Source organism: Sturnus vulgaris, chromosome 15, assembly GCF_052056855.1.
Source record: "Sturnus vulgaris isolate bStuVul1 chromosome 15, bStuVul1.hap1, whole genome shotgun sequence".
Taxonomy (NCBI): Eukaryota; Metazoa; Chordata; class Aves; order Passeriformes; family Sturnidae; genus Sturnus; species Sturnus vulgaris.
The window spans coordinates 6,102,799-6,124,034 of NC_142257.1; the positions used below are offsets into that span (position 1 = coordinate 6,102,799).

A 21,236-nucleotide genomic window follows, 5' to 3' on the forward strand; every position below is an offset into this window, starting at 1 on the left:
CACAGCTGAAATGCTTTGCCACCCCCAAGTGGACACTTGCATTTTACCAGTGACATTTACACTTCTAAGCAGAAATTTTGCATTATTTTTCCCTCTGCCAGAGATTACAGTGTGTTTTCCCTCTGGACAGGCCATGGCAGTGGTGCCTGTGGGCTGCCCAGGTCCCTGTTCTCCTGCCTGTGCATTGCTCCGAGCTCTGTGATCCCACCGACCACCTGGGGACCACCTGGGGACCACCTGGGGACCACCTGGGGACCACCTGGGGGCCACCTGGGCTGTGCTGGATTTCCTCCCTCACCCTGCACCTCCCTTGGGCACATCCCTCACTGAGCCCTGGGTGTTTTCCTCCCTGTGTGAAAGCTGTCCTAGAACCAGGGTCATTCCCAAAGGGTGAGCAGACAGTGCAGTGACATAGCCCCACATCCAGCACGGGGTGGAGATGTTCCTCTGCCAGGTTTTGTGGCTTTTTCAGAGCCATCCATGAGTGAGAGCCACCACCAGCAATGCCACTGTCTCCTCTCTTCAGGGGACAATCCCAGCCTGCAGCTGCAAAGCCCGGGGCTGATAAATGCATCCCTTCACTTGCAGATGAGCACGCAGGTTGAGGGGGTGACAAAGGTTGGGGTGGTGAAGCTGGAGGATGAAGATTTCGTGTGATCTTAAAGAAAGTGGCAATATTTTTGTCCAAAGGGAAGACAAAAGGGTTTTGTGAGGAAGGGGAAGCAGATGTGGGAAGAATGTGCATGGATGGGAAAAATTTATAAGAGAAATAGTGAGAAGAAAATCACCATGAAATCACCTGGTTCTGAATTATTTTCTTGTCTTAAAAGCAGTTTTTATCATATTTAATTTGTTGTTAGTCAAAAGTACTGATACACATAAGAAAAAACTACTGAGCTTTTTTGGCCAAATATCAAAATCAAAGCTGAAAACATTTAGTCTTGCACCAAACCAAACCTTCTGTGAAAGTGTTATTGGGAGAGACATGTCAAAACTCCTCTGAATTCTGCTAAAAATCAAATAAATGCAGTGAAAAAACCGTGGACTAACTGGAGACTCCAAGTTAAGTTCCCTGTGACTGCACAGCTCGGTACCCCCTCACTCCCGAGGGAGGAGCTCTAGCAAATAATTGATGCATTTTGTCCCTAAATGTAGTCAATGTCCACTGGAGACTTCTTCCCAAAAGGTCAGTGCTTGAGTTATTTATCACTGTGCTCTGATATTTACCTCCTGCATTTTGAAAGCTGGATTCAAAGATGAAAAAAAGGGATGATAGATAGAGATGTCATGAAAGCTGATGCTATTCCTTTATTTATACATTAAGGAGCTTTCATAGCCAAGTGCTGAAAAATGTTGGCAACTGACTGAGAAAAACTCCTGTTGCACAAAAATGGAGAACAACTCTCTTTCCCCAGGAGTGGTCTGGTGTGATAAAACTGTATTTATTTGAAATCAAGCGTGACTTTGGAGACAGAACTGTCTATTGATTTATTTCTCTGTTTCTGTTTCCCTCTGGGAAATGTGTAAATGTGTGAGCAGAAAGTGTGGAGAGCAGGGGCAGTGCTCCAGCACAGTGAACAAAACGTGGAGAGTCTGAAATGCACTAAAGGAAGGACTCAAAGGGGAGAGGGATTGTGTTCATTGCCAGTGAGTGATGCTCAGATTTAACACCAGGTTCAGTTGGAAAAAAACCACCACGAACAGCAGGTGAACAGTTCTGTTAAGTTCATATGAAGAGTTTTGGAACACCACTGTTTTGAAGTGTTTAAACTACAACTTATCAGTAAAACTAAATGTACATTTCAGCTGCAGAGATGGTTATCTGTATCTGTATGTAAAATAAATATACTAAACTCTGTCTACCTAAGCCTGGTCCATGCTCCAGAAATTCTTGTGCTTCTTGTTTCTCCCTCTGATTTCACGAGAGCAGCAGCAGATGGACATTCCCCAAATGTTCAGCCAGTGCCAAGTACAGGGCACCAAGGACTCATTACAAGTTACAGCACTTTGAAACAAAAAAACAAAAACATATTTCACCTGGTATATTTGCACAAAACCAGCACAAATCCCCACGGGCCTTGTGGCATCCAAGAATTCTGCACAACTGCTCCTAGGGGAGGAGGTTAAAAACTGGGCAGCACAGATGTCACAGCCAGGAGAGGCTCCCAAAGCAGAAACTGCTCCTTCCCAGCCTGTGGAACAGCCAGGTCTGCTCTCCCTCTCTGCTTTCCCACTGTTGTCTCATTTTCTCTGCTTTCATTATGACACTTGCTAGTATTTTCCCCACTGAGGTTTCTTTTTCTACAAACTAGCAAATTGCTGAGCTGTGCCATTTCCATATCAAATGGATATTAATGTAAGGACAAATAGGATAATGAAAGCAGAATGAACAAGAAATCAAACAAGCTTTTGCAAGGATTAAAATTTGAATTTATAATTTGGTCCAAGTCAATGCAAGATGGCAAATGTGAGCTAAGAATTAAAAGAGTTTGCAAAGAAACTGCAGAAAATTTCCCAATCTGGGCCCTGCAGGTTTCCTCACCTGGGAAAAAGACACTTTTGAGGTTGTTAGGGCAGGTCACCATGCACCAAAAGACAGTGAACATCTTGTTCATGATTCCCTGACTCCGAAAAAGGAATTTGCCATGTACAAAATGGCAAAATAATATAACAACCTCTCCAGGACAGTCAAGGGTTGTTGATTTTCCCCTGCATTTCTTTCCATTTCCATTCTGGGTAGTCAACAGCCTGCCTTGGTCATACCCAGACAGAGCTAAGTTCATTTGCTACCAGCAGAAGAAGACTTTCTGTTACTATCTAGACTTTGTGAAACCCTGAAAAGCTGTAGTGGATGTTTTAAAGGCAAATTATATTAAAAACATTTAATTTTTAAAGGAGGATTAATTTTAAGTGTATGGGAGCTGCTGGAATAATTTGCTTCCCACTAGGATAGCTAATTAATGAATAAAATACTGAAGTTCTTGTTATAGAATACCAAATAATATTTTTTTTGCATCTTCAGCTTACACTATTTTATGAAATGCAGCAAGTTCCTTCCCAGAGGAAGAGGCTTTTATTTGCTGTTTTGGTTAGACGTGGGTTTTCCAGAGGACCCTTTGGCTCAGATATCTAGAACATGATCTCCATCAGAGGAAAACTGTGTTCCTTTTTCTAGTCAAATGAGAGGGGAAAAGGCTGTGCTAAAATCATTTTTTCTGACCTACTTCAGTCATCTACCTTAGGTGTTTTACAGGTAGTTTCTGCAGCTGAAAAACACAGCCAGGCAACAAGGCACAAGTGACCTTGGAGTGCTGTGTGCTCTTTGTTGCAGAGCAGATATGTTTATCAGACCCTTTCAATTTTGTTTCATTTCTTCACAACCCAAGAGATCCCCTTAGAAATGAGTCACTAGGAAGATCATGCTCCAAATGAGCAGAGCAAATGGCTCACAGATAAATCACCACTAAACAGTGGGAGAACAGCATCCTCAGGGGCTCACCTGCCACTTTGTTCATTCATTTGGGGCTGCTGCCTCTGGGACACCTGGGCTACACTCAAAAGGCAGAGAAATTCCAACAAACTCTAGCATATGTAGAATTTGCAGCATTTGTTTGCAACTTTTTAGTTTTCTTTTCTTTCCTTTGCTTCTGTAGGAGATGACAAGGGCAGGAAAGAGATCTGTCCTGCCAGAAAATGTGCTAAACAGCTGCCTGAAGTCGATGGAAAGTCTCCAAAAAGAAGTTTTTTCATGCTGCTGTTGACTGCAGTGCAGGTGGGTTGGGCAGCACAGAGCATCTGCAGCAAAAAAGCAAAAAAGTACAAGAGTCACAGTTTAAAATAGTCATAGTTTTGGGAAACAGAAAACCTCCCCAGACTGTCTGTGAGGAAGGAAACAAAGCACTAACACAGGGACCTGGAGGTATATTTAACCATGTTTATTTAACCATGTTCACACTGGGGCTTGTTAGCTGGCTTGGTGTGAGGGAAGTCCTGCACGAAGAGGGGTTCTTTGAGTGTGAACAAACCTGGTTAGCACCACAAAACTCAGCTTCCCCTAAGCCCTGCAGCACTGCTTCCTCCCAGCTCAGGTTGCCTGCTCCTGCAGAAAAACAAACCACAGAGCAGCAGCAGGAATCAATTTCCATTTCAGTAGCACGGCCCCTCCACTGGAACTGAGACACAGGCAGCACACTCTTAGCTTAAAATGATGCCGTGCAGTTATTGTCCCTGTGTGTAACAAAGATGAGCAGCAGTTGACACTGGCCCAGATGTGTCTGCTTTGGTTGTGTATCCCAGTCCCAAGACGAGGGGCTGAGTCATGTGGAGCTGGCTCTCTGTGCTTGTAACACTGAGTAGTCCCAAAGCTGGGGCTCACACGGCAGCCTAGCAAATCCCAGCACAGCCACTGCACTCCTCCAAGAGGCAGCAAGGAGTGCCAGACATGATTCAGCCCCAGCACAGCCCGGCTCTCCTGTGACTCTCGCATTAACAGCAAGGAACACTCATAGAAGTGCTAGTCTCAGTCTGGTTCCTTCCGGTCTCATTCTGCTCTCTATCCTCCCTCCCAGGAGGAACAGGTATATTGAAAATCATCTCTTTCCCCCCATCCATCCAGTCTTTTTGCTGCTAAGAAATTCCACTGAGAATTGAGTCTTTTCTCTGCAACTTTATTTGCCAGCTGTAGGGTTTTCACATTGTTATTTGTATTCCAGTCCCGATTTCAATTACCTGGCTAACCTTTTCAATTTTCACAGAGAGTGAGAATCAGAAAACAGCAGGTCCTTTATTACAGCTCACACTGGCAGGGAATTCTTCGCCCCCCTTCCTTCCCCCATGTTTGCAGGAAAGCTCTGTCAAGTTCAAACAAACTCATTGATAATAACTTGTCTATTTGCTTATGCTTTGCAGGCTGTTAAATATTCTGGTCCTTTCTGTGGACTTCTCTTCCATTCTCCTTCTGTCTTAAACATATTATATTTTACACCATTTCTAAAAGCCAGGGAGAAGCAATCTTAAGCCTTTACCCTGATGCTTGACCCCAGTGGGAATTCTCACCAGGGACAAGCACTGGAGAGGTTAAAAGTGCTTTGAGAGGGGCTGTTGGCTGATCTCTGATAAGCAGGACATGGTGGTGGCCAGTCCTTATGTCCATATCTCAGAGCACTTCCCCGTGGAGGCTGAGGGCATTGGGGGGTTCCCTCAAACAAGGGGTGAGTCAGGCACAGGACATCACTCTGCTGAGCCCAAGGCCACTGCTCTGCCACTGAACTGTACTGGCCACAGCTGTCACCCTTTTTGCCTTTCTCAATTCTCCAAGTCACACCTCTCCTCTTACCTCCTTTATTATTCTGAGCTCTTGATCTAGCAGTCATCCATGCCTGTGCTCTGTCTGCCCCATCACTCAGCCATCCAGATCCTAGAAATGGTTTATTTGATTGGGGTGGGGAGAGGATTTAATGCAAAAGACCTGCTCCGTAGCAACACCTTCCCATCTTTCTTCTTTTGTTATTTCCAGCTCATTATCTTTCCCCATGTTCAACTCCAAATTAACTTAATTACAGACAGATTTCGTATCTCTCTGAACCAGAAGGGGCACTTGTAAAACATCCCTCCAGTCAATAGTAAATGAGGGCCTTGGCCTATGCTAAGCAGGCTTTGGGAAAGGCAGCTCAGCTGTGCCTGCCCTGCTCCCTCCAGAGACCTCTCCTGGTTGCTCCCAGCTCCTGCTGCTCCTTTTCAGTGAGGCATTTCATCTCTCCATTTTGCAGCCTGTCCAAGTTCACCACAACCCCTGAGCTCCACAACACACATCAGTATAAATCACCAGGTGGATGCTTCTCTTATGCAGATGCCAAGGGCACAAGTCCAAATCTGAGCTAAATCTGTGCCTTATTGAGTCTGAATATCAGATGCACTCGATCCAGGATGACCTCTGATTGGAGAGGTCAAAAATCTCTCTTGGTTAATGCAGCTCTGGGTGCCCAAAAGTCATACACCAATGGCAGTTCTCTCCTTGAAAATCCCCTCAGAGATAAAAACACAACAACTGAACTAGATCCAGGACAGCCCCTCATACCGTATCTTGTCCTTACTCTGTGATGCCAGGTTTCCTTTGGAAATCAGGATCAGGGCTTATCTCTAGCAGGTGATGGGTTCCTCACCTTCCCACAGGTAAATAAACATTGCTGCATTGCTGTGTCTTACCATTCACAGCTCTCCACTGGCAGAGGAAATATCTTCTTCCTTCTATTGCAGGTCTAGTAGCTGTCACACAGCCAGGATCTCTTCCTAAATCCACCAAGTGACTCCTCACTGGTAGCTGGGTGCTGCACTGAGAATGAGGAGAGATCTGTGTTCACACGATGAGGAAAGTGCTGGCAGAGAGAGCCACCACCAGAACTGTGCTGAGGGCACATGAAACACAAGGAAACCCTCTACAAAGACATAGGGGAACCAAACTCCCACCAGCAATAAAAAAAGGGGAAGGCTCTGTGTCAGTTTTAGAGGAATCAGAGAGCAGGAATTCTCCCATTAGAATGGTATGGTTTCTGGAAAGGAAGGAAAGCCTGAGTGTTGGTGCAGGTGGTTCCTCTTCATTTAGGTGAGCATTTCCTCCCAGCAGCTTGCCACTCTGGAAAGTAGAACCACAGGTTAAATTGTGATGAGTTTACCCCCTCACCCTGCAGAGGTAGAGCTGAAAATCATGCAGTATTCTGGGGTTAAGGACCTCAAACACAGGCAGCAGAATTTCATTCACAGAATGAGATTCACCCTGGCCCAAAAGTTTCAGGTTCTTCCCTTTCTCTTTTGCCCCTTTCTGTCTCATCACTTTGGTCTGCAGGGAGAGAAGCCATAGGTAGGATATTTCCTTCCTATTTCATGAGAGCATTTTCAGAATTTCCCACCTCAGTTGAACCACATCACATTTACCAGCTCAGCAGGAGACTGTCCCCAACGTCTGTGTTTTATGCTGGAAAGATCTGAAGAAGGCAAGGAGCAAATATCTGCCCTGAAAAAACTGAATGTGTGGCCTCTAAAGAGCATTTGTTCACATCTTCCCCAGATTTACAGCCCAACCACTCTGGCAGTGCCACTGGAGGTCAGTCTTGTGCCATGGAAATCTGTGGGACTGAGCACTGGGGTGCCCTGGCTCCTGTGTGGCACACAGGACACCCCAAGAGAAAACCTGATCCAGCTCCCCCGGTGTTGATTTCTGATGCACAGATTCTTCATGCTTCCATTTCTTTTTGTCTCAAAAACTATTTAGTGGTCTGTTGCTGGATGAGCTCAGCAGAAGATTCAGGTGTGTTCAGTCAGCACAGGCTCACAGAAAGCCAGGCTGCTCCTCGGTCCCAGCCAGTGCTAGCACAGATGGTGAGCCAGGCTTGGCCACCTCATCCAAACACACTTGGAAAATACTCCTCTTTTGGGACAATTCTCAGTCCTTTGTTTCACAGGGCATGGCAGAATAATGATATACAAGTTGTAGGTTCTGGATGAGAAATCAGGATATTGATTCATGACCAAAACAAATACAAACTCAGATACAGTTAACTCTGAGCCATATTCCTTGTCAGTGCCGATAATAAAGAATTCCTACACAGAATCCCGAAGAGCCACTTCCTCCTACTCCTTCCATAAGCCCCTCCAAGAAGGGCTCAACAAATATTTAATTGGAAACAAAAACTTTCAGCTAAACATTTTGGTAAAGCAGAATATCTGTGCTTCTACTACAGGATCCCACAGGTGCCACTGCAAACCCAGCTCTGGCTGTGCCAAGTAAAGTCAGCTCCTGGTAACTCTTATGCCTGTACAAAAAAAATATTCATCAGTATGGTCTGAGTAGAAAATGGAGACTGAAATGCTGAGTTGAGATATACTCAAGTTACTTTCCCATATATTTTCCTTATTTTACGTTCATGGTGACTTTATTTTTCTCTTTAGCTCAAGGATGGCAGAGCTGTTCCCTGTCTCCAGCCAGGCCACATCTGGAGCGCAGGGCACATCAGCCACACTCATTCACTGAATCTCAAGTCTGAAATGAGAGCCAGCATTGCACAAACCCTCTGCTGGCCCCTGCTACAAACAGCCTTAAGCACAGACTTCTGCTCTGCTGTAACAATTAAAGAGCTATTCCTTGTCTGGTATTTTTCTAGCACAGCAATAGAGATATTGATCTCCACCACTGGCTTCTTTCCTGTGAATGATCAGTTATCCTTTGGTGTTAAACAAACTGCAATTATACATTCTAAATAACCATAGAATCACGAGGATCCAGGTACTTTCTGTTCTCTTACCTCTTGTTCCCATTAGCATTCCTGTCTGCATGGCCTTGGGCATGTCACATCTTTCCAGGGAGTGAAAAGCAGCATCCATCCCTCTGTCCCACACTCAGCTCCTGCCTCAGGGAACAGCAGAGCTCTTCCTGAAGCCAGGCAGCTCTGAAGAGGGACTGGAGCACACAGGGAAAAGGAGACAAGGTAATGTCACTGCAATAACTCAGTGATGGTGGCTCTCCGTATTCAGGAGAGGAAACCCACAGCGTGGATATGGCACTGGAATCACTGCTGGGAAGATGTGTCCCTAAGCAACCAGGACCTTGGCAGCCCCTCAGTGACACAGCCAGAGACAGTCAGGGACAGTCAGAACCCAGGCAGGCAATGGGTAAGGACAGAGACAAGAAGATTATTAACTTTGGCACAGCCCATCGGGTGTCCTTGCAGCGCTGCCACCTCTCTGGGTGCTGGAAGCTGTGTCAGGGGAGTGGGGTGCACTGCTGCCTGTGGGGCCCACAGTGGCAAATTCCACACTGTGAGCTCAGGCCCAGGGGAGGTTCACATCCTTGGATATTCATCACCTTTGCATGCAGAGCTGAAACAACCTTAGTGAGGAACAGAGACACTCCTCTGTCACTCTGCCTGCAGTATTCACCACTAGAGCTCTTCCTTCCTCTCACAAACCACACGTTTTTATTCCCTTTTGGTTTCTTTTTTTTTTGGTGGTGGTGGATTTACCCCCCTCCCACTTCCTTTGTTGCAATATTTGTGCTGTAAGCTTCAGCAGATGACATGAGAGGTTTTCACCTGGATGGTTCCTTACCACCTTCTTATGGGTATTTATTTTCTTGTGGATATTTTATACCTTCACAGATGGGGCTGAACCATTTACCACTGTCAATAAGCCACAGTAGCTAAACCCTTGTTTACTGCCAGGCTGGACCAACTGTGGAATATAAGTGTGCTAGGGACAAAAGGTTTGAACCAGGGATATATTGAGCTGCTCATATTTAAAGAAGGATTGGGAGGAAAGGAAGAGTTCAGAAAGTATCTGGGTAAAAAATAGCTGTATGGAAGCAGGAGAGCTGCAAGTCTCTGTGAGCAGGACCCAAATCCATACATTTTGCCTCATTTACTCCATTGATCTGCCCAGCACATTTTGGAGTCAGGATTTTCTCAGCCTTCCTAAGACCACATCTCTCTCTCTCTGTCTTTCTCTGCCCTTGCTCTCCAGAGCTGCGGGCTGAGTCCTGTTCGTGACCCAGTGAGGAACTTCTGCCCTGGGCATCACTGGATAAAAAAATCCCTTTGTTGAAACACTCAGGGTACTGGTGCATCACTCTTCAGTGATGGTTTGAGGGAAATAGTGCTTGTTTTAGAAATGCTAAAACAAAAAGGCTTACGAATACTGAGGGATTTTTGTTAGTTTGACTCTGGCAGAAGCAGCTTTTTGATCCATTTATCAAGCTGCCTGCAGCTGCCATTTCAAGGTTGATGAAGATATAATAAACAGCAAGCAAAAAAAAATCATTTGAAAGGTGCACCCAGAGTAGTTTAATAAATAAAAGATCAGGGGCAGTGGAGGAAGAGAAAGAAAAATCATCAGTACAAGTTTTGACTTTCCTCTGCTGTCCACTTTATAGCTTAAATTTAAATAAATGAATGGTGCAGGATGGTGGAATCACTCTTTCATTCTCAAATACCATCTCTAAAAATTTCAGCTTGTGAATTCATCTTTCTACAATGTCTTGCTGGTTCATGCTTTGCCAGCTACCCTCCAAACTACCACGCCAAAATTTTTAAGAATATCCATCAGACTCTGCAGAATCCAGAGCTCCTGATGGATAAAAACTCTTTGTGGAATCGCCAGTGCAATAAACTTCAACACTGCTAAGCAGCTGGATGCCAGAGAGCTCAGGTGATCCCAAGGTTTATCCTGTTCCCACTGCTTATATAGAGGTGACCTTGGAGTTTGCACCAAGTTTTAATCTTCCACAGAGGAGACTTTGCTCCTGCAGAAATCCCTGGAGGTCTCAGTCCTGAATTAGCTGTCAGTTGTTTCTCTGGGTACAAGGACAGCCTTTGCTCACATTGGGATTAAGTGTCACTTGCCATATTCTCTTTTCCATTTGGATTCATGGATGTCTGGCAAGCTGGGAGCCTGCTCAGGCCCTGGCAGGGTATTTTGTCCATTGACCTCTGGCATATGGCAATGCAGTTATTGCAGGTCTTCTTGGTGCATTTTGGTTATCGAGGCCTGATGGACGTTCAGGCTGCAAGTCCAGGTGTAAGATTCAACATTCTTCTTCCAGAAGTTGCCACCTGGTTTCTTTGAATTGCAGGAACTTTTCTCCAGGTCTGATTCTTTCTTCAGAAGGTTGGGGTCAAGGCTCATGGACTTCAGCAGATACCACAAAGATCCTGTGAGCAACAAAGAGAGCAAAGAGGGAGTTGCAGACAATTAAAAACATTAACAGGTGAGACACAGTGAATTAATCAGAGGAAAGTGAAGAGAAAAAGACAATCCCAGAGGATCAGAGAGAAGAATGGAAAAGGAAAGAGAGAAAAATAATTCTTAAAAAGAAATTATTAAATAACTGAAATGAGAATAAAGAAGAGAGAAGAAGGGGAAGTAGAAGGAAAGGTGAAGACAGAAAAAAGGCCCAGTAATATGCATAAAGAAAAATACATGCTGGTTTCCATTCTTCATTAATGTTTCACCAGATGGAGACGGTATCAACAATAATGGAACCTCTGAGCTGCAGAACAATAGGTGAAATAATTCAAGCACCACTTTCAGATTAAAAACAGTGAAAAGAGTTTGATTTATTTCCCAGTTTTTCTTTTCTTTCTCTATATATAGAAAATAACCTCATCCACTTACTCAGGTTCTGTGGCTCATCACCACAAAAATATAAATAAAAGAATGAAACCACCCTTCAGTGCAGACAGAAAGTAAATCAGAGTCCTCAATGCATTTTTATTGTTGCAGCTGGTCCTGTCTTCACATTTATTTATCTTTAAATTTCTCCTTGCACTCCAGAGACCATATCCCATAAAATGCTGGGTTAACAAGTTATCCATGAATAATTCATGAGATAATTATAAAACATTTACACCAGAACATTATTATCTTGCAACTAAAAAAAAAAACCCAAATACTTAATGTCCTCCAACATTGATGGCAAACCTCTTGTGACTGCAATGTTCTTTATCACTAAAATTAAATGGAATTAATCTTAGATTTGCTTTGGTGCCTACTAGCAGAGAACCATAGGGAAAAATATACCCCCAGGTGATACAGAAACATAAAAATACATAAATGCATACACATATTTCTCTGTGTGTGTGTTTGCACACACATATGTATAGGATTCTGAAATATGCCCACAGAGGAGACCCAGTTTTAGTCTTCCTCCCCCAAACACACTCTGAGGCAGGAGGGACATGAGCTTTTATACTGAAGGGGTTGATTCAGAGCACACGTGAAGGACAAACACAGATCTGCAGCACTCTGTGCCCAGAGGAGCTGTGGCTGACCAGGTTTTCCTTATCCCACTGCACAGGTGGTCTTTGGTCAGATCCTGTTCCCAAAGCAAGCCTAGAGCTTACTCTGAAATTTAAATAATAATAAATTTCAGTTTTGCACTGGTGTCACCAAGATGAGGATTTGGCCTTGTACACACATCCAAAATTAAGGCTGTCATATGTCTGGCTATAAAGCTCCTACAAAAGCATCACCAATAATGCAAATCTCTAGTAGAGCCAGCATGACAGGCCATTAGGACTCCTGCAGTTCTAGTCTGCATAAAAGCTCCTCTGTGGCCTTCCCTCTGGGCATGAGGCTGGAGAAGTGCCGGGAAAATTCTGCAGCCATCCTTCACCGTGTGCTGGGGATCCCCTGAGGGCTTTAATGGGCACACACAGAGAAACCTCGAGAAGGTTCTTGCTTAGATCACAGAAGCTGCCAGCCTGTTTCTAGAGAGACCCAGGCTACCCAACAGTGACTTCTGCTCTCCCCTGGGAGCTCAGGATAACAGAGCAGCACTAAAGCAAATCTCCAGTAGAGAAATCTCTGTGAGCATGGGCTGCCATGAACAGGGAGCCTGCAAACCTTGGGCTGGCACTGCCAGCTCCAGGACAGCCCCTGGGGGAACCCAGGGTAGAGGAAGAAACACCCTCAGGGAAAAGGCAGGAAACATTCCTTCTTGTTCCTCTTTCTCCCTTCCTCCCTCTTTGAATGCAGTCAATCCACACAGAAGACTACCTGTGCTTCCTCACAGACACATTTGTACCCTGAGACTGCTGAGACTGAGGCTGAGACACTTAAAGCTCTTCTGCATGGAGCAGAAGGCAAAGGGCTCCTCTTCCTCACATGAGATTATCAAGAGGTCACATATGGGAATTCAACATCTACATCTGCCTGACAGCCAAGAGCAAGGGCTGGAAGCACCCTCTGCATGTTCTGAATCCATGAAAATATCCCAGGAGATTGGCACTAAGCTGATGGTCAACAAAACTACCCAGAGCCTGAGGCACTAAAGTTTGATTTAGCCATGCACACTTTTGTTAAAGGATTAGGAAGACTCTATCATTGTGACATTTGAATTCTAATTGAAAACCAGTCTCTCTCACATGCTTTACTGGTCTGGGACCTGGGAGGAGAGCTGTGTGTGTCTGTGAGGGGTGTGTACGTCTAGCATCTGCTTTGGGGCAACAAAAGGGTTCACAGCTCCAAAGAGCCATGTTTACCTCCCGCCACACATCAGCCCAGCAGACAATATGGGATTTTACAAAACCAATGGACACAATGAGGAACTGGGGCTGGGATTTTAATCATCTCCACACGTTCCATTTAGAAATGTGTCTGCTGTATGTGAATGTCAATAAACACTCATGGAATTTCATCTCTGCATCAATTTGCAATATAGGAAAAATGCTTCATGAACAGCAATATAGTCCTGTGTACACAGCTGCCAGCAGCTGCCCTCTGGGGTGATTCCTGTAATTTTCTATATTTTGCTCAGCAAGATGTCATTTATCACAAAGACTATCATCAGTATATGAGCAGAGGATGAATGGTTAAGAAGGTCTGTTATCCTCAGCCCTGAAGCACTGAGGAGTTTTGTTTTGGATATTCTTGTCTGGATACCTAACTCAGCTACAGGCATATGGATCTGCAGCCAAGAGTGGTGAGGCTTGGATTACCAGACTCTGCTGCATGGATGGAGGGATGCAATCCCAATACCTAACTCTGAGCCCGTCACTGACTCTCGATGCTCACGAGTTCCATTCCTGAGTATTCCATGCCAGTGCTGGTGTCACAGTGCAGTGCTGGCATTATGAAGGCAACACGACTGTCTGTGAATGGCTGTTCAGGCTGTGTGTGTGATCCTGCAGCTAAAAACCACAAACCATGGTGCTAGACCTTGTCCAAGCCCCTCTCCAGCGGGCAGCTATAGACTCTTCCTTACAGAAGTTACTGTCTCAGAGAAGAGTTGATGTCAGCAGTAGGGAAAGGAGGGGACAGGGATGAGACAATCTGGACTGATCTTACAGAGTCTGAAGGTGCCCACAGCTTCACTCAGTGTCAGCCAGCTGGTTAGAGATGCTACAGGGTCACAACTCTCCAGCTGATTATGCACAAGCACAGAGCCCCAGCCTAATGCCCGAGGACCATGGCAGCACAAGGAGACGTGTCTGAGCTCAGGCATTTGCTCCTGCTCTCCCTGAATGCCTCTCCCTAACTGAGACCATTTCAGCATGAAAGCTTCCCCAGGAAAAGAGCTGAAGACTGCAACATTCATTTCTCTCTGTAAGGACAAAGGGAGGATCGAGTCCAAGCTGTTTCTCCTCAAATCATGGATCAATCAAGCAACTCTGGTGATGTCACTATCCCTGGCACTGGGACCTAATTTAAAATTACCTCAAATCTGAAAGATTGATTTCCACCATCAGCATTTAATGTCTGCTGTATCTTTCTTTTCCCAGCAGAGAAGAAAAATAGAAAGGAGGGGAGAGAGAGGGAGAAGGAGATGGTTCAGATTCAACTGCAATTTAGCATTCATTTGCATTTTTAAATTAGTTAAGCTGTGGACCGTTGCAAAGCAATGACAGAGAATTTTTGTAATAATTAGTCTGCTGGGAGTGTAGAAATGGCTGTACAGGCAAGTTGCACTGAAAGAAAAAGCAATATCCCAATGCTCAAACTGGGATTTGCACAGGCAAATTTACTCTCCCTCATATGGGGCCAGATCCAGCTCAGCAGACAGAGAGCTCCAGCTCAGACAACTTCATCTGCTCTAGACACTGACTGCAGCCAGTGGGGAGAGAGGGGTGTGCTCAGACTATGATTCATCTTAACCTAATGTAAAAATCTGAATCAGGACAGAGGATTAGATACCTGGAGACAGGTAAGAGCAATCTCATCACGGTTGTTTACAATATTAAGTTCTTCAGCCTCTCTGTGTGTGTCAGCCTCTCCTCAGTGGGTTCCACACATCTGACCCTTCTCCCCTCCTTCTGCAGCTCCAACCATGATTCTCTTACAGAAATATATCCTGTATATCCTAAAGCCAGTGAAAAGTCATCATTACCTCAGATCTGACAGCTCAGGGAAGGGGGAAAGGAAGGTTCAGGATGAGAATGAACTAAGGGACCCCAGTTTTGCCACAGGGATCTCCCCTCCCTCAGCCCACAAGGGGGACATGACAGCACTTCACTGCACACTGGAAGGTGCTGCATATTCAGCAACCCGAGCCACGGATTGTGCAATGCGTCTCACACTTGCAGTTTGAGATGAGTGAGCATTGTAATGCCTCCTCCTTTGGATGGCAGGACATGGCAGCACTAATGCTCACTTTGCTCAGCAAGGGGAAGAGCCCACTCGTGACTAAACGTGGCACACTCGACCATCCTGAAAGCAACTCTTCATCACCCATTGGATGTTCTCTGCCTTGCATCATCTTGCTGTCCTTTGCTTGCTCCAAAAGCTGGATCTGTTTCTCAGTGTGACTGCTCCTGCTTGCTTAAGCTGTCCCTCTGGGTGAACTGAAGCACAAGGAACATTCAGCGAATTTCCTGAAATCTTCCCCCTGATTTGAAACATCAACCCTCAGTACATCTGTGTTTATCCAGCTTCACCACTGCTTCGTTCAAAAATGTGAACCCATCCTCTCCCAAAGCAGCACCAGCTGAGCCCCAGCAGCTCACCAGGAGCCATGGAATGGTTTGTTTTCTCTCAGACATAATTGGGGGTTACAGAGCATCAACATTTTACAGACACTTAGTCTGTAATGGTGTGCCATGTGCATATATTTAAGAAACAGTGATTTTTAAAAAGCTTTACTTAATGTTTCCTTCCAAAGAGGTCCCTATGACTTGCAAATCATCCTACCTGCATCAAATGCATTAACTCTATGACCACAAAATAGACACACCATTATTCTCACAGCAAAGTGAGTGCAACTGGATTTCCCTGAAGGAACCCAAACCTTTACAGTTTTATTACCTTGTCACTCTGAGTTTTTGTAGATATCAATCACAAAGGTACATTTTGTTTCAGTGTGAACTTAAGTGACTTGATCCAAACTATCTCTTTTGAGGACAGAAGAGCAAGAAGGAGATGAAAACTAAAATAAATAAATGGCTCTACTTTTATTATGGCTACCAAGAGCAAAATGTGCTCTGTTTCACATTTGTTAGTCACTTGTTTAACTTTTGGGGCTGGCACGTCTGGAGTGTGTTCATCCCATCAAAGTTCCAGTTTGTCCCATCACATCAATGGCTCTCATCTACAACAACTGGCATTGCCTCAAAAAGTTCAGGTTTCTTGCTTGCTCACCTGTCATTTTGTTACCAGTCACATGTCCAAACTGAGGTAAAAGTAAATACTTCCTAGGATCCTCTGTGCATTTCCCTTTAGGATATTCTTGCTTTCTTCCTCTGGCAGAGAACAGCTGTGGGTTTGTGCTTTGCAGCTATGGTGAAGGCTCTTGAAAGGTTTTTTTATCAAGTATACAGGGGTGCATGGAGCAAACCTGCCAGTGCTGCTGAACTCTGGGTTGGTTTCTTCTCAGCTGAGTGTGGGCAGCTGACCTGCAGGAATTCTTGGTTTCTATTGCAGTCATTGGAGAGAGAGACACCTCCAAGCACCATTTGTCTCATCCTAAGATGGTTGTCCAAGAGAAGTGGGATCATTTCTGAAAGTGTCATTTTAGTCCTACCAGCTACAGAGCAATTCTATACTCTTGTTTAGACCAGAAGCCAACTTTCAGGCATTACATTTAGGCCAGGGGAATCCACCCAAAACACCTGTGTATGTTTGTCTAAATACATAGGAGTAGATCTATTCCAGGTGTTTATTCCTGAGTCTTTTCACAAAAGCATCACCTTGGAAAGGACACTATTTTCAGACAGAACCAAGCCAGTCCAGATTTAGACTCATGAACTATAAGCAAACATCCACATCCCTTACACTGAGAGCAGCTTGTGTAGAGACAACAGTGAAAAGAGACAGAAAGGAGATGAGAGAAGGAGCTTCACTGTGTACCAGTGGTGAGGACAGATCTGCATTATAACCTCCCTTCCTGAAATACTGAATTATAAGAAAGTTTTTTCTGAAACATCTCTAACCATCCAAAGACTGTCAGAGCTGTTCCCTGGGGTATTTCTTTGCTGATCATCTCCTTTTGTTCCCAGCGTGGTGCTGGAGTGGGGCAGAGGCTGGAGGGGCACAAGGGCCCATTCCCAGTGCCCCCTGACACCTCCCTAGACCCTCACCCGCTGGGGCACAGCAGTCTATAATGATGTTTTTCTGGATATTTCCATATGTGTAATGAGCAGTTCAGCTACCCTGCCGTCCAAGAATGTACTTCTCCATAAAAATAAGATCCTATAAAATCTGTACCTTTAGACAACCCCCACTCTGACATAGCCTCAGTCTCCCTACACTACAAAATAAAGGCTTCGGTTTCATTCTCCTGAGTTTTGCTGTGTTGTCTGTGTTATCTGTGATTGTCTTGGAAACCCAGCTCACCCTGAGGCCAGCTATTAACATCTTTCAGCATAACAAAAGCCTTTATTGTCCCACTATTTCTCATGCATTCTGTCAAGACACGCAGATGAATGAGTTACCAGGGGGTAAGTTTGGGTATAAATTTACAAGGCCTCTACTCCATCATAATTGTCTGTATTCGTATTCTCATTCTTCATGCTCATCCAGATGTACTTGGAAGCGATTTGTCCTCAGGAAAAAGAGGAGTTGGTTGCTTTGCATCTGCTGTGTAGAAACAAAGAAAAGGATGTCCTGGGGCTTCTTGAGGAGAAGGTGACATCCTGGGAGGCCACCCACTAACCTTCCCTGGGAACTGTCCTTCCTTCTGTGGCATCCATCATGTCTATTCCACGTTGTTAGAAAATGTTTAGTGCAAATATGAAAAGAGTGATTTAGTTGGAAAGACAATCTTCATCCAAGCAGCTGAAGTGTTTCAGTTGGAAGAACATGTTTTAGCAGGGAGAAAATACTGAATGGGGTTTTCTACACCAAAACTCTTGACACTCTGCTCATATGAGCAACCATCCATAAAGGACATGCATTTTACATCACCACAAGACTTCTTCAAGCTCAGCTATAACATTTCTCCAGAGATAAAACCCAACAATACTCCACAATCTGTATTTTTGCATGTGCCCCAAAGCTTTTGTTAGAGTGACTATGATGGCTCCTGGGCATGATCTGCTCACATTCCCAGCTGACAGCCAGGCCAGGAAAATCTCACAGCTTATACGAGCTCCCTAATTCCTTTTATTATTTAGAGGATTAACTAAGAATCCCACAATGGCTCCAATGACTGTTGTGCTCTCAGTGAAGTAGCAAATAATTGAAAACACTAAATACCCATTATAACTGGTAAATGGCAATACAATCCCAGGCAGGGAAATATTAGAGAGCTCACCGACCTCAGGGAAGCCAAGTATAATAAAAATCATCTTCAGAGAGATGTGCCATGAAGGGCACTTATCTCTCTGCAGCAGTTCAGAGCACCCCTCTAACCCAGGGTGCCTTTTCATCGTGGATGAGAACAAAACTAAAAAATTCCCCAAGTCCAGCTTGTACACACACATAACTTACTCAGTGCTTCTCTGCCATGTGAGTACACTGATTTAGTCATCTTCTGCTCACACCAACAGCCTTGCTTATTTTATTCTTCCTGACTACTCACCCAATCCACCAATGCTGGAAGTGCTCTGTAATTGTGAGTGCCATATGGTGCCCTAATTATTGCAGTGCTTGTTGTATTAATGTGTTAGATAATCGAGATGTGGGGAGAGAAGCAACAAGAAGAGTCAGGCATTTTGAGGGACAGGCTTGCTCAGTGAACACCATTTACTACAAACAACTCCAGGATGCCAAGAGCCACGGCCAGGAAATGAAAAATGTGGGCATGAGAATACCAAAACCATCATCTGCCTCGGGTGTCACTGTAGAAATGTGACTGGGCTTGGATTTTACTTCTCCTTTAGATTTGATATCCCTAGATGGCTAGAGAACATGACTGTAGTTTATAGGAATAGAAAAGTATAATGTTATTCAAGATTATTACATTGTCACTCTAATTTGCAAAAAGAAAAAGGAGGAGGAAATAGAGGATGGTACAAAACCCTTGGGCTGGATTCCCTTTCTGGTTTACACTGACGTTGATAACATGCAGGACTGGAAAAGTTCCTATTAACAAGGAAATTAAAATGCACCATTGAATTTGCATTGCTAAAATAATGCAAGATTTAAGGAGCATAATCATAAACCAGTTCCCCCTGAACTTGCTCTTTTACGTTCACTAACTTGGTCAAACCTTTCTCTTGTTCAGATTTCACTGATAAAAAATTACTCAACTAAATGCTTTAGAATAAGTGTGTGTTTGTACCATTGTAGGGGATAATAGCTTTTGTTCTAGAAGCAATGTGTCTTTTCCACAGTGGTTTTACAATTGTGGATGTTCAAGGGCAGAATGGACAAGCAGTTACAAGAAGAACACAGGGCAGCTTACTGAGAATCACATTAATCTTAAGAAATCTTGAACTGATTGTGCTTGGAGGGTAAAAACGTTATGGAGGAACATTAAACAAGTTTCTTCTATTCTTATTCTTCACCAGGTGTCTGCTGAAGACCATTACTGATGCTGTCAGCCTCCTCTGAAAGCTCAAAAATATCCATTCCCCAGTGACCCTACAAACTCAGCTGCACCTGAACATCTTCTATACACTGCAAGTCTGATGAGAAAACAGAAGATGGTGAAGATTATTCACCAGAAAGGAACTCTCTGCATTCCTGCCAATGCCTGAGCAGTAATCAGAGACAAAATGCTACAAAAATTATAGACCTGGCCCTTGGCAGAATGATTCCCAAAGTTTTTCCACAAACTGGATGTGTTTTACAAGATGGAGAGAGCAAATCCCAGTGTGCTAAATTCAAACACTTTATGGTGCAATGAGGATATGTTTCTCCAGGAGTAAAACACCTAATTGACCCCATAACCTATCAGTTAAACAATAGAGAATAAAATTTCCAATATAATTGGGTTATAAATCATTCCTTTGATACCAGGACCTAACAATTTACTTTGAGTATCTGAGTGTTTATTCTGAGGAAATACAGTGGTTTAGCTATATTTAAACACATTGGCTGGTACTTAGAGGGGAAAAATGACAACTGTGCACAGTGATTTATTTCTCCACTTTATTTGGACTGTAAAGGTGTGAAGACAGAGCTTTTAAAAGCAATCTTTGCAGGGGCCCACAGGCACGGTGCAAGTGCTGTCCCCCCTGGCCCAGCTTCCCACTCAGAGCAGCTAGTGATGGGCAATCACCTCCATCCTCCCCAGCACACCTGCAATAACCTGCTGGCTTTTCACTGCTCCTTGAAGACCAGTTTGCCCACAGAAATTTACCAAGTGAGTGCCCCACACAATAAAATATTCACACATTTACACACCACCTCTCAGGTCACGAATATTCCCTGGCATTCATGATTTCTCTACATTATATGAATGTTTTCAGAAGTGTTTGGGTGCACAATGGACACAGGGCATGGTCAGGGCCAGGGGGGATGGTCATTTCCCAATGATTTGTGGGGCACTGTCTTTGCTTCCTCACAAGAGGAGCAGAAATGGTTTCTCGATGTAGTTTCTGGAGAAAGTCCTCAAAAGTAGCAGAAGGACTGGTGTGACATAAAGACCAGACCTGAGCTGGGGCTGAGGTCAATAATCACATGTGAAAATATTTTGTGACAGTTTTGTTGAGGCAGGCATTTAGCAGATAAAATGAAAGAAGCTACTCCCATCCTCCATGGAAGGAATAGGAGCCACCTGCCAACCCTTTCCCACAAGCACATGGCCAGGACAGAGAACATGACTGGCAATTTCCTTTTCCTGACACTTATTCCCACATTCATCCCTCCAGGAAGCAATCCCTGGATTTCTGCAGCTGTTCATGGCTCGCTCTGTGCCAGAACAGTGGCCTCAGTGACAGCAGGCAGGAAGCAATACAGGAATATCCTCCCTGTGCCGTGGATTTACAAGGACAAAGTATCTTCTGTGGCTGGCTTTTCATTAGCAGAATTGCACAAAGGGAGTTCTGAGGTTCAGGAAGCTCCATGTACATATCCAAAGCAGACAGAGATGCTCCTAACAGACAAAGAGGCACTAAAGTCTGTTAAAAGGGAGAGGGAGAGAGAAAATTTTGCACCATGCTGTTGTCTCAAGTTATCAAAGGAAGTCTGGAAGCACTGGGCTCTAATTGCAGATTTGGTCATGGAAATGCAGCTCTAGGGAAAAAAGGAACTAAAAATTAGAGCTCTTTCTAACTGAGATCATGGAGAACGGGTGAGCAGTGAGGATCTATATGATCACAGTAATCAGAACAGATTAATCATTATTTCCCAGTTTGGGCAGTGCTGTCTAG

The 21,236-nt window shown here is 44.4% G+C and overlaps 1 long non-coding RNA gene across 13 annotated transcripts in view; it reads right to left on the reverse strand.

Moving 5' to 3' along the window:
• LOC148221964 (uncharacterized) overlaps positions 1-21,236 on the reverse strand; it is a 167,711-nt gene that overhangs the window by 11,886 nt on the left and 134,589 nt on the right. For 11 of the 13 annotated variants that reach the window (XR_015806961.1, XR_015806966.1, XR_015806957.1 and 8 more), the window contains one exon: positions 4,652-10,697. This is a non-coding gene — a long non-coding RNA (uncharacterized LOC148221964). Of the gene's footprint in view, positions 1-3,499; positions 3,796-4,651; positions 10,698-21,236 lie in introns of those variants that run through there. The other 2 variants (XR_015806968.1, XR_015806960.1) reach the window with 2 other exon arrangements.